Here is a 10,665-nt window from a genome sequence, read left to right as displayed (position 1 = left end):
AGCATGACTGACGTTCAATTGGTTTGCATCGCTGGGCTATAGATCCTTCTTTTATTAAGCCCTTAGCATTTTCTCCCACTCAAAAAAACAAAAACCTACTTGCTTAAGGATGCTTTTGTGTAAGTGACATGTAGAATAGAAACTGATCAAGAAAGTTAGTGAGGTATCTAGGTCAATGGTATTTGGAACACAGATCTACTGAAAGCAGGCCCCAGAGCAGAAATGACCATAAATACATAAGGACTCTGGGAATTTTCACAGATTCATGTTCCATGCGGAATAGAAGTCAATTAGCTAAGTATAATTAATTTTTGCTGAACTCAAAATAACTCTAAGAGTTATGTGTGTAGATTGCTCGCAATTTTTTATATACAAGATCATGTCATCTGAAATAGGAATAGTTTTATTTCCTTCCTTTCAATTTCAATGCCTTTTATTTCTTTCTCTTGCCTAACTGCCCTGGCTAGACCCTCCACTACAATGATGAAGGCAGTGGTCAGAGCTGAGATCCTTATCTTGTTCCTCATCTCAGACAGCAGTCAGTCTTTCACCATTAAGTACAATGTTAGCTGCAGGTTCTTATAAACGCCTGTTACCAGGCTGAGGAAATTCCCTTCTGTTCCTGATATGTTGAGTATTTTTATCATGAAGGGATGTCAGATTGATAAATGCTTCTGCTTCTATTGAGATAGGCTACGGATTTTGTCCTCTATTCTATTACTATGATGTATTACTTTGATTTTTCTATATTGAACTGGCCTTGCTTTTCTGGGATAAATCCCACTTAGTCATGATATATAATCCTTTTAAATGTACTGGATTTGGTTTGGTAGTAATATCCCAAAGATTTTTCATCCATATTCATAAGAGATATTGCCCCATAGTTTTTGTATGTCTTTGTTTAGTTTTGGTATCAGGGTAATACTGGCCTCATAAAATGAGTGAGAAGTGTTTTCTTCTGTTTTTTGGAAGACTTTGTGAAGAACTGGTATGAATTCTTTTTTTTTTTTTAAGATTTTATTTATTTATTTGACAGAGAGCGACAGCCAGCGAGAGAGGGAACACAAGCAGGGGGAGTGGGAGAGGGAGAAGCAGGCTTCCAGCAGAGGAGCCTGATGTGGGGCTCGATCCCAGAACGCTGGGATCACGCCCTGAGCCGAAGGCAGACGCTTAACGACTGCGCTACCCAGGCGCCCCTGGTATGAATTCTTCTGAAATGTTTGGTAGAATTCTTCAGTGAAGCCACCTGGGCCTAGGTTTTTCTTTGTAGGAAGTGTTTTTTGTTTTTTTTTTTTTTTTACTAACTTGGTGTCTTTACTTGTTGTAAGCCTATTTAGATTTCCATTTCTTCTTGTTTTGGTAGTTCAGTCTTCCTAGGAATTTGTCTAGGTTATCTAATGTGTTGGCATAGGAATCACTTATAATCCCTTTTATTTCTCTAAGGTAAGTAATAATGTCCCTGACTTTTTTCCTGATTTTGGCAATGTGAGTCTTCATACCATTTTTCTTGGTCAACCTAGCTAAAGGTTTTTCAATTTTGTTCATGTCTAGATTTAATTTTATACAGAACTCAAGATGTCAGGAGCACCGGGTATATTTGGGTTCTACTGTGCATCTATAATGGAAACTCACTAAATGCTTATCCTTGAACACTCTCCAGAATTACACTCTCTTCTCCTTCCCCTCAATGGCATTCAGATAGCACTAAAACTGACCCTGTAAGACTATTCTACATAATTTCATTTCTACAAGTTTAAATAAACTTGGCAAGAATTGAAGATAAATATGTGTCATTTGACCCTTTTCAGAAACATTAAAACAGACAGAATGGTGAAAGAAGACATATAGTATCACTAGTAAGGGGAGGTGAGCAACACAAATCAACTTACATTGAAGTAATTTTTCCTCAATTAACTAACATTAACCATCTCCAAATTGAGTGATCCAAGTACTAAACTTTTAGAACCTGAAACTTGGACAGTCCCATAATTTCTAGTAAGAAGAGAGTCCCATGCACAGAAGGCCTTATGCACCTGCTTCACCACTGTGGCCTTCTGAAGTTGCGCCGATGCAAGGAAGAGGCAGCCCACATTTACAGGGTATAATAAACATGTGACAAGAGTTGGACATAAGTCCTACCATCCATGGTGACTCAGACAAGGGGTAAATAATGATGCCAGTGGAGCTACTTTCACAACTACCTGTCCTTAAAATTCACAGCCATGCTCATGCATATGTATACATACTCACACACCCACATAAAAACACATATACACATCTGAAATAATCCCAAAATAGAAAGAGAGTGAAAGTAAGAGATGTGAGCAGAACTCAAAGATTAATGCACAGCATCATATGAGGTGAGCCTGAAATGAAGTACATCCAATGATACCAGTTTGGTCCAGAAAAGAATGAGCTTCCACTGAAGTCACTCTCATTCTCTGCAGTCTTGCCCTCACAGCCCAGAGCTCACCTTACCCATCAACGTTGACAATAAGAGTGGAAAAGCAGAATAGCACTATGCATCTACACAAGCTAGCCACGCTTCTATAAGGAAAAAAGGAAAAATATAGAAGAGCAATGAACTTTTTTTTAGGCAATGAAGGATTGAAATTTTTTCAATTAATTATAGATGAAGAATCTATCAACTTGACTATAAAACAGTAACGAAAGAAGGAAAAAGCTAAAAGAAAGAGTAATAGTGGCTGAATCAGGGTAACATGACCTTGTTAGAGGTTACCACCAGCATAGTAGGGAGCTCCCCCTGACTCAGCAGAAATGAATGAGTGAGCAAAGGACATCCAATCAAAAAGATGGGTCCTTTTTTTTATAATAACATTTTTTTATTATGTTATGTTAGTCACCATAGAGTATATCCTTAGTTTTTGATGTAAAGTTCCATGATTCATTACTTGCGCATAACACCCAGTGCACCATGAAATACGTGCCCTCCTTAATACCCATCACCAGCCTATCCCATTCCCCCACTCCCCTCCCTCTGAATCCCTCAGTTTGTTTCCCAGAGTCCATAGTCTCTCATGCTTCATTCCCCCTTCTGATTACCCCCCTTTCTTTATCCCTTTCTTCTCCTACCGATCTTCCTACTTCTTATGTTCCATAAATGAGAGAAACCATATGACAATTGTCTTTCTCAGCTTGACTTATTTAACTTAGCATTATCTCCTCCAGTCCTGTCCATGTTGATGCAAATAATGAGAAATCATTCTTTTTGATGGCTGAGTAATATTCCATTGTATATATGCACCACATCTTGTTAATCCAGTCATCTGTTGAAAGCATCTCGGCTCCTTCCATGATTTAGCTATTGTGGACAATGCTGTGATGAACATTGGGGTGCATGTGGCCCTTCTCTTCACTACGTCTATATCTATGGGGTAAATACCCAGTAGTGCAATTGCTGGATCATATGGTAGATCAATTTTTAACTTTTTAAGGGACCTCCACACTGTTTTCCAGAGTGGCTGTACCAACTTGCATTCCCACCAACAGTGTAGGAGGGATCCCCTTTCTCCACATCCTCTCCAACATTTCTTGTTTCCTGCCTTGTCAATTTTTGCCATTCTAACTGGCGTAAGGTGGTATCTCAGTGTGGTTCTGATTTGAATTTTCCTGATGACTAATGATTTTGAATATTTTTTCATGTGTCTGTTAGCCATTTGTATGTCTGCATTGGAAAAGTGTCTGTTCATATCTTCTGCCCATTTTTTGATTTGTTTATTTGTTTCTTGCGTATTGAGCTTGAGAAATTCTTTGTAGATCTTGGATACCAGTCTTTTATCTGTAGTGTCATTTGCAAATATATTCTCCCATTCCATGGGCTGCCTCTTAGTTTTTTTGACTATTTCCTTGGATGTGCAGGAGCTTTTGATCTTGATGAAGTCCCACAAGTTCATTTTTTCTTTTCTTTCTCTTGCCTTTGGAGATGTGTCATGAATAAAGTTGTTGTGGTTGATGTCAAAGAGGTTGCAGCCTATGTTCTCCTCTAGGATTTTGATGGATTCCTGTCTCACATCGAGGTCTTTCATCCATTTGGAGTTTATCTTTGTGTATGGTGTGAGAGAGTGGTCAAGTTTCATTCTTTTGCATGTAGCTGCCCAATTTTCCCAGGACCATTTATTGAAGAGACTGTCTTGTTTCCACCGGATGTTTTTTCCTGCTTTATCAAAGATTAGCTACCCAAATTGCTGAGGGTCCATTTCTGGGTTCTCTATTCTGTTCCATTGGTCTATGTGTCTGTTTTTGTGCCAGTACCATGCTGTCTTTGTGATCACAGCTTTGTAGTACAGCTCGAAATCCGGCATTGTGATGCCCCCAGCTTTGTCTTTCCTTTTCAACAATTCCTTGGCGATTCGGGGCCTTTTCTGGTTCCACACAAATTTAAGGGCTTTTTGTCCCAGTTCTTTGATAAATGTCATTGAAAGCGTAGATTGCTCTGGGTAGCATAGACATTTTAACTATGTTTATTCTTCCGATTCATGAGCAAGTAATGTTTTTCCATCTTTTTGTGTCTTCCTCAATGTCTTTCAAGATTGATTTGTAGTTTCTAGAATATAGGTCCTTTACGTCTCTGGTTAAGTTAATTCCAAGATAACCTATGATTTTTGGTGCTATTGTAAATGGGATGGATTCCCTAATTTCTCTTTCTTCAGTCTCATTGTTCGTGTATAGAAATGCAACTGATTTCTGAGCATTGATTTTGTAACCTGTCACATTACTGAATTGCTCTATAAGTTCCAGTAGTTTCGGGGTGGAATCTTTTGGGTTTTCCATATAGAGGATCATGTCATCTGCGAAGAGAGACAGATTGACTTCTTCTTTGCAGATTTGGATACTTTTATCCCTTTTTGTTCTCTGATTGGTGTTGCAGAGACTTCTAGTACTATGCTGAATAATAATGGTGAGAGTGGGCATCCTTGTCATGTTCCTGATCTTAAGGGAAAGGCTTTCAGCTTTTCCCCATTGAGAATGATATTCGCTGTAGGCTTTTCCTAGATGGTTTTTATGAAATTGAGGAATGTACCGTCTATCCCTACACTCTGAAGGGTTTTAATCAGGAAAGGATGCTGTATTTTGTCAAATGCTTTTTCTGCATCTATTGAGAGGGTCATATGGTTCTTGACTCTTTTCTTGTTGATATGATCTATCACACTGATCGATTTGCGAATGTTGAACCACCCTTGCATCCCAGGGATGAATCCCACTTGGTTGTGATGGATAATCCTTTTAATGTACTGTTGGATCTTATTAGCCAGGATCTTGTTGAGAATTTTGGCATCCATGTTCATCAGGGATATCGGTCTGTAATTCTCCTTTTTGATGGGGTCTTTGCCTGGTTTGGGGAAAAGGTAATACTGGCCTCATAGAATGAGTTTGGTAATTTTCCTTCTGTTTCTATTTTTTGAAACTGCTTCAGGAGGATAGGTATGATTTCTTCTTTGAATGTTTGGTAGAATTCTCCAGGGAATCCGTCAGGCCCTGGATCTTGTTTTTGGGAGGTTTTTGATCACTGCTTCAATCTCTTCATAATTAATCGGTCTGTTTAAATAATTTCTTCCTGTTTCACTCTTGGTAGTTTATAGGTTTCCAGGAAGGCATCCATTTCTTCCAGGTTGTTTAATTTATTGGCATAAAGCTGTTGATAAAAGTTTCTAATGATCCTTCCTATTTCATTGGTGTTGGTTGTGATCTCTCCCCTTACATTCATAATTTTATTAATTTGGGTCCTTTCTCTATTCTTTTGAATAAGTCTGGCCAGTGGCTTATCAATCTTATTTATTCTTTCAAAGAACCAGCTTTAGTCCTGTTGATCTGCTCTACTGTGCTCCTGGATTCTAATTCATTGATCTCTGCTCTAATCTTGATCACCTGCCTTCTCGTGCGTGGGTTAGGCCTGTTCCTCTGTTGCTGTTCCAGCTTCTTGAGGTTAGAATATAAAAACTGCAATTTAGATTTTTCTATTCTTCTGAGTGAGGCTTGGATGGCTATGTATTTTCGCCTTAGGACCACCTGTGCAGTGTCCCATAGATTTTGGACCGATGTGTTTTCATTCTCATTGGTCTCCAGAAATTGTTTAAATTGATTTTTACTTTCCTGGTTTACCCAATCATTCCTGAACAAGATGTTTCTTAGTTTCCAAGTGTTTGAGTTTCTTCCAAATTTTTCCTTGTGATCGAGTTCCAGTTGCAAAGCACTGTGGTCTGAGAATATGCAGGGAATAATCTCAGTCTTTTGGTATCAGTTGAGACCTGTTTTGTGACCCAGTATATGGTCTATTCTGGAGAAAGTTCCATGTGCATTCGAAAAGAATGAGTATTCTGTTGTTCTGGGGTGTAGTGTTCTCTATATATCTATGAGGTCCATCTGGTCTAGTATAGCATTCAAAGCTCTTGTTTCTTTCTTGATTATCTGCTTAGGTGATCTGTCTATTGCTGAAAGCGGAGTGTTGATCTCCTACTATTAACGTATTATTGTCTATATGTCTCTTTATTCTGTTAAGAGTTGGCTTGTGTATCTTGCTGCTCCCCTGTTGGGGGTGTAGATATTTATAATTGTCATATCCACTTGTTGGATACATCCTTTAAGAATAATATAGTGTCCTTTGTATCTCTAACTACAGTCTTTAGTTTAAAATCTAATCTGTCTGATATGAGAATTGCTACCCCAGCTTTCTTTTAGGTCCATTGGCATGAAAAATGGTTCCATCCCTTCACTTTAGATTCAAGATGAGTCTCTTGTAGACAGCAAATGGATGGGTCATGTCTTTTTATCCAATCTGCCACCCTGTGGAATTTTATGGGAGCATTTAGGCCATTCACATTGAGAGTGATTATTGAGAGATAGGATTTTAATGAGGTCATTTTGCCTGTGAAGTCTTTGTTTCTGCAGATTGTAAATTTCTGTTCTGTATCACTCTTGGGGCCTTTTTACTTTCATAGAACCCCCCTCAATATCTCATGTAGGGCTGGTTTGGTGGTTATGATTTCCTTCAGTTTCTGCCACTCCTGAAAGGTCCTTATCTCTCCATCAATTCTGAACGACAGCCTTGCTGATAAAGGATCCCTGGCTGCATGTTCTTCTCAAATAGAGCTCTGAAAATACCCTGCCAACCCTTCCTAGCCTTCCAGGTCTGTGTAGATAGGTCTGACGTTATTCTGATATTTTTCCCTCTGTATGTAAGGATTTTCTTCCCCCTGGCCGCTTTCAATACTGTATCCTTGGATCTAATATTTGCGAATTGCACTATGACGTGACATGGTGTAGTCTAGTCTCATTGACCTTGGGAGGGGTCCTCTCTGCTTCTTGGACATGAATGCTTGTTTCCCTTGCTAGATTAGGGAAGTTCTCAGCTACAATTTATTCAAATATCTCTTCTAGACCTCTCTCTCCACCCCCTCGGGGATGCCGATGATTCTGACGTTGGAGCGTTTCATTGCGTCAGTAATCTCCTGTAACCTACATTCTTGAGATTGGATTTTTTTGAGCCAAGTTTCTATTTTAACTTTCTCTTCTACCATCCCGTCCTCTAATTCACTAATTCGTTCTTCTGCCTCATTTACCCTGGCCATCAGAGCGTCTAGTTTAGACTGCATTTGATTCATAGCATTTTTAATTTCTGCCAGGTCACTCTCATTTCTGCCCTTAGAGATTCTATATGCTCATTAATATTTTCATTAATAATTTTTTCAAGCCCACACATCATCTTGACCATTGTTACTCTGAACTCCATTTCGTACAATTTGGTTATATCCATATCCATATCTTTTCTTTGCTGGGGGGATTTTCTCCTCCTCCTCATTCTGATGAGGAGAGGTTGCAGGGATGCCCAGAGCCCAAATTATTGACCAGGACACAGGCAGTGTGCGCTTGTTTTATAGGGATCTTAGGGATGTCGGCTCCTTGATTTTTCAGCCTGCCTTCTGGGGGAGGGGCCTGCTGCGCTGATATTCAGACAATCCTGTTTGGGTAGAGTTGCCCGTCCCCTGTGAGGGGGGATGGGGATTGGCACAATGTGAGCCAGTATTTCCAGGCTTTTGTTCTCTGGTGGCTTTCCCTGGCGGTTTTCTGTGGCTCTTCTGAGAGTCAGAGCAGCAGTAGCCATGTCCTAGCCCCTGTCTCAGAACAGAGAGATCGCAGTCCACTCTCCACTGAGCTCTCTTGGCCACTTTTACTCTGTTTCTGTCGGTGCTGCTAAAAACCCTGCAGTGTCCCAGCATGTGAGCCCCACAGCTGGTGTTCCAGCCCTCACCTCCAGGGCTGGCATGTCTCTGTCCTTTGTGCTTCTAAGACCACCAGCCACCCCCAGTTCCTGTGCGTGCTCCCATGCTCCCTGTTTCAGTATGGTTTGTGTGCACTCCACAGCACCGGTTTTCAATCTGGTCGCGCACACGCTCCCGAGCTCCTGGTATCAGTCCGGTTCCAGTGAGCGCTCCGGGGCTCCGGTTTTCAGTTTGGATGCGCGCCCACTCCCGAGCTCCCGGTTTTAGTCTGGTTCCAGTGAGGGCTCTGGAGCACTGGTTTTCAGTCTGGTTGTGCGCGTTCCCAGGCTCACGGTCTCAGTCTGCTTCCTCGAGGGTGCCGGTCCGGGAGTCTGGCCTGCTCCCCAGTGCAAGTGGCTACTGCTTCCCTTCACCCGAGCACGTCAGCTCCTTCCACCTTCCGTTTATCTTCTGATATCTGTGCGCGGATTCACAGCTCCCCATTTCATACCTCAATATTCAGTGCTGGAAATGTTCATTTGTAGAGATCCAGATATATCTCGTCTCAAGCTGATTCCGTGGGTTTTCAGGATGGCCTGGTAGATATCCGGCTCGACTCAGGGGACCAGCTGAGAAAGGGTCTCCGACTCCTCCACCATCTTTTCTCCTCGTTGCAGAAAGTGGTCGCTTTTCTGTTCATAGATTTTCTGCTACTCTTTTTTTCATTCTCCTGTTGTGTTCATAGGTATTCAGAATGGTTTGGTAGTTCTCTAGCTGAATTCCTGGGACCAGATGAACTTTAGATCTCCTGCTCCTTGCCATCTTGGAATGCCTATTTGTCCAATTTTTTTTCTCTTTTCCCCTTTTCCTCTTTTCTGCCATTTTTTGGATTTGGTGATTTTTTTTATTCCATTTTATACCTTTAATTGGCTTATTAGTTGCAACTCTTTGTCATGTTATTTTAGTAGTTGCCTTAAGATAGCTAGTATACATATTTATCACAATCTACCTTCAAGTGATATTACATAACTTTTCATATAAGAACATTATAACACGGGCGCCTGGGTGGCACAGCGGTTAAGCATCTGCCTTCGGCTCAGGGCGTGATCCCAGCAATCTGGGCTCGAGCCCCACATCAGGCTCCTCCCCTGGGAGCCTGCTTCTTCCTCTTCCACTCCCCCTGCTTGTGTTCCCTTTCTCACTGGCTGTCTCTCTGTCAAATAAATAAATAAAATCTTAAAAAAAAAAAAAGAACATTATAACAGTATAATCATTTCTCTCCTCCAAGACTTTGTGCTATTATCATACATTTTACTTCTACATATATTATTAACCCTACAAGACAATATTATTGTTGCTTTATACAGTCTTTTTAAGATTCAAATAAGAAAAAATGTTTATATGTATCTCTCTATATATAATTTTTAGTGTTCTTCTTTCCTTTGTATAGATTCATATTTCTTCTGGTATAATCTTCCTCTGTTTCAACAATTGCCTTTTATAATTCTTATACTGCAGGTCTTCTGGTGATTAATTCTTTCAACTTCAATATGCTTTAAAATGTTCTTATATCACCTTTGTTTTCTAAAGATACTTTCAATGGGCAAAGAATTCTAGGTTCGTTTCCCCCTTCCAGTACTCTGAAGCTGTGGCTCTACTGCATTGTAGCTTGCATAACTAGAGTACAAGAAATACACTGTCATCCTTATCATCGTTCCTTTGTACATGATGCACCTTTTTTCTGCTGCTTTTAAGGTTTCTATATCACTGGCTTTAAGCAGATTAGACTTAATGTTGTTTCTTCATGTTTCTTGTGCTTGAAGTTTATTGGTGTTTTTGAATGTGTCCGTTTATAGTCATCAAATTTGGAAAATATTCAGCCATTATTTCATCCCATACACTGGATTTTCAGAGAGTTCCTTTCTTTCCCCTGCAGTCTTTTTTCTCCTTATGTTTCTTTTTGAATACTTTCTATTGTCTTCAAATTCACTACTCTCTTATTCTGTAATGTAATCTGTTATTAATCCTACTTGGTTAGGATTAATTCCTATTAGTTACTAATCTTGTCAATCTTATTTTTCATCTCAGATATTATAGTTTTTATTTCTAAAAGTTCAGTTTGGGTCTTCTATATCTTTCATGTCTCTACTTAACATGTTCAGTCTTTTTTCTACATTCTTAAAAATATCAAATACAATCATAACTAGTTTAATGTTCTTTGCTCACTATATCATCTGTTATTTTGGGGTCAATTTTGATTCATTGGTTGATGGATTGGATTGGTTGTTTTTTTTTCCTCCTCATTATGGGTCTTATTGTTTTACTTTGAGCACTGGGTAACTTTTGACCAAATGCCAGACAATGTGATTGTTGAGTGCTAGGCATTTTTGTATTCCTATATTTTGTGCTTTGTTACAGGACACAGTTTAATTTCTTAGGTACAATTTGA

The sequence above is a fragment of the Ursus maritimus genome, unplaced genomic scaffold, assembly GCF_017311325.1.
Source record: "Ursus maritimus isolate PB19 unplaced genomic scaffold, ASM1731132v1 scaffold_9, whole genome shotgun sequence".
Classification (NCBI taxonomy): domain Eukaryota; kingdom Metazoa; phylum Chordata; class Mammalia; order Carnivora; family Ursidae; genus Ursus; species Ursus maritimus.
Note: the sequence above shows the minus strand (reverse complement) of the source record.